The following is a 3,508-nucleotide window of genomic DNA, read 5'->3' on the forward strand; positions in this document are numbered from 1 at the left end:
AATATATATTATTATATTTATTAATAATAATAATAATAATAAAATAATTCTTTAAAAATATGTATTACCTCACAACTTACGTTTTTGAGGTGAGAATATCTTCTCTCATAGAATTTTTTAGGCATACAACATAATGTAATTAATTGCATTAGCATGGTGTACATTAGGGCCTTAGAACCTGTTTCTATTGTCTAACTTGTGTTCTTTCTAAAACCTGGCTACCCTGAACTTGCAGTATCTGCCATTTTAATTTCTGTTTCTATGAATTTGAGTTTTTAACACTCTTCTTATATGTGAAATAATGTGGTATGTCTTTCTGTACCTGAATAATTTCAATCAGCATAATGTCCTCCAAGTTCATTCCTGTTGTTAAAATAATGAAATTTTTCCTGTTACTTTTAGTGTACACAACCTCACCAGAGACTAAGGGATATAGATACACTCTTCATAGGAACATAATCATGTTTCAATCCTTTCTCCATTTCTCCATCTGTCAGAGTTTGGGGAATGCACCCACACATATACATAATATGTTTCTTAATCCACCAGCAATAGGATTCCAATCATGGTCAGCCATGAGGACTCTTGATCTCTTAACCATTAGACTATGAGCCTGAAATAACAACTTAATTTTTTTTATTAAAGGTTTGATATTATTCTATTTTATACATATACAACAGGTTTTAAAAAGAGATTAATTTAATTTTATTATTATTATTATTTAATTTGTTATAGGGCACATATACTCATCATAGAGAGGCAGATAAAGAGAAAGAGGGAAAGTGAGAAAGCCAACTGCCAGGTATGGGACTTGAAACATGGTCAGTCATGTGGGATTCCAGCACTCCGATCTCCACACCACTTGCTGGTCTATTAACAGATTTTTTTTTTAACATTTCTCTGTGATATTTTGTTAATACCATATCTTGACTATCGTGAACAATTCTGCAATGAATATGGAAGCACAAAATATTTTGGACATCTTAAATTTATACTTCTTTTAAATTTATTTTATTTTAATTTCTTTTACACATTCAATCACTCTAAATCACATAGCTTGTAAAATGGACTTTAAAAAAAAAATCTATCAAGTCCTTTGTTCTTTTCCTTTGGGTTTGTTTTCTAAATATTGAGTATTTTATCCATTTTGAATACTAACTCCTTATGTAATATATTATTTACCAATATGTAAACCATTCTGCAGTTTCTGAAATCTGTTTTTGTTTACTTTGTTGGACAGAATTATTTTAGTTTTTTTTTTTTTTTTTTTTTTATCAGTTTTTTCTTTGCTTTTGCTATGGGGCGCATGTACTCGCCAGATAGAGAGAGACAGAAAGTGAGAAATCACCCCCCAGGAGGGATGGCCACGCTGCAATCCCTTCTCCATTCTCTTCTCAGGATCATGGAAACGCACACACATGCGCCCAGTGTGAGTTTTAAGCCACCGAGTCTGGGACTCGAACTGCAGTCAACTACATGGGAGTTCAGTGACATAGCCATTATGCCAACCGCTGGTCCAGAATTATTTTACTTTTAAATAACTTGATTTGATTATTGCTTTTCTTGTCTTTGATTTTGATATAATATCAAAACATGCTACATGGCCAGCAAGTGGTTGTGGCACTGGACTCTCACATGGCCAACAAGGTTTTGATGCCTGGTGACTTGAAAATTACACCAAGTTCATACCCAGAATTGCAGAAATAGAATGGAGAAAAGATTGTGACATGGCCATCCTCATGGGGAGTAATTTCTTACATTTACTTTCTTTGTATCTTTCTGTCTCTCTCCAGTGAGCATATGTGCTCTGTGGCAAAAACTTTAAAACAAAAAAAGAGTGCTACACATGGGGCCAGTAAAGTGCCATGTTGATAAAGCACTGTACTCCCAAATGCTTGACCACAGCTTGAATCCTGGGCCTTGTTTTTGAAAAATCACTCCTAGCTCATGTGCATGTGTCCTAAAAACCCTGAAAGGGGAATGGAGAAAAATGGATTCCAGCATAGCTATTCACCTTGGAGGGTGATTTCTCACCTTCCCTGTCTTTGACTCTCTCTGAAAACACATGTGCCTGATGACAAAAAGTTTAAAAACACCTACAAAGACAATGTAACATATAGCAAATTTTGATTTGGAAAAAGCAAAATTAAACTAATCAACTGTAAGTGGATATCATGTATTATAAATTCCTCAGTAAATAAATGAAGAGTTTCATTAATAAATAAAAATTAACAAGATATATTACAAAATAGTTAAACATCAGAAAAATTATAATATACCACTGACAGTTTATGATAATTAAAACAAAAATTAAATATTGGGTAGTTCTCACTGGTATAAATACTGTACTGCATCAATTTAGTGTATACAACATCATTCTGTACCTTAACTGTAAATATTTTTCTTTCAGGACCAGCAGTTGGCATAATGGCTATGTCGCTGGACTCCCATGTAGTTGACCATGGTTCAAGTCCCAGAACCAGTGGATTAAGCTCACACTGGGAGCATATGTGTGTGTGTCCAAGATTCCGAGAGGAGAATGGAGGAGAAGGGATTGCAACATGGCCATCCCCCCTGGGGGGGGGGGATTTCTCACTTCCTGTCTCTCTGTCTCTCTCTGTCTTTCAGGTGAGTGCACATGCCCTATAGCAAAACCTCTCCAAAATTATTTTTTCTTTCAAGAATTTATTAAAAAGTAAGAAAATTTGACCACTTTCAGACAACAGATAAAATTTTAATTTCCAGGGGCCAGCAGGTAGCATAATGCTTAAGATATTGGATTCCCACATACCGAACCAGAAATTGAGTACTGAACTCATGCTAGGTGCATTTGTGTGCATGCCAAAAATTCTGAGAGGAGAATGAAGGAGAAATTGTGGCATATACGCCCTCCCAGGTTTATTCCTAACTTTCTGTCTCTCTCTCTGGGAAGTGCACACATCCTATAGCAAAAATCTATCAAAACGATTTGTTTTTTGTTTTGGAAGTAGTAATGTAGTGTTAAAAATTATGTGATATATCTACCTAGCAAACCATAATAATTTATAGCATTTTATTAGATACCTTGGAGACAGATATAGGAACTAGGAAAATGAGATTCTGTATGTGGGAGAGTGGGCTCAACTCTGAATATAGAATGAGCCAGTGTAAATTTAGTACCTTGCTTCAAGGTGGTGGTTATGGACTGCAAATTACTATTAGGTAACCTTAGGGCTAAGGGTGATTCTGCTCAAACCTACATACCTTGATTTCATCAAAGAGTGCACAAGTAGAACCAGGTAAAATTTTAGAAGCCTGGCTAAATTATGGTCAAACAGAGAATCTTTGTCAATACAGACATAATTATTTAAACAAATTTTAAAAACATGTTGGAACAACAGTTGACAGAGTCGTTAATGTGCTGGGCCCCACACAACTGACTCTGTGGTTTGTGTCCCTAAACTAACAGCTTAAAAAACACACTGAGTTCCTGTGTGAGCATGCTCCAAATCCTGAGGAGAATGGAGAA

Source organism: Tupaia chinensis, unplaced genomic scaffold, assembly GCF_000334495.1.
Source record: "Tupaia chinensis unplaced genomic scaffold, TupChi_1.0 Scaffold146741_1, whole genome shotgun sequence".
Classification (NCBI taxonomy): domain Eukaryota; kingdom Metazoa; phylum Chordata; class Mammalia; order Scandentia; family Tupaiidae; genus Tupaia; species Tupaia belangeri.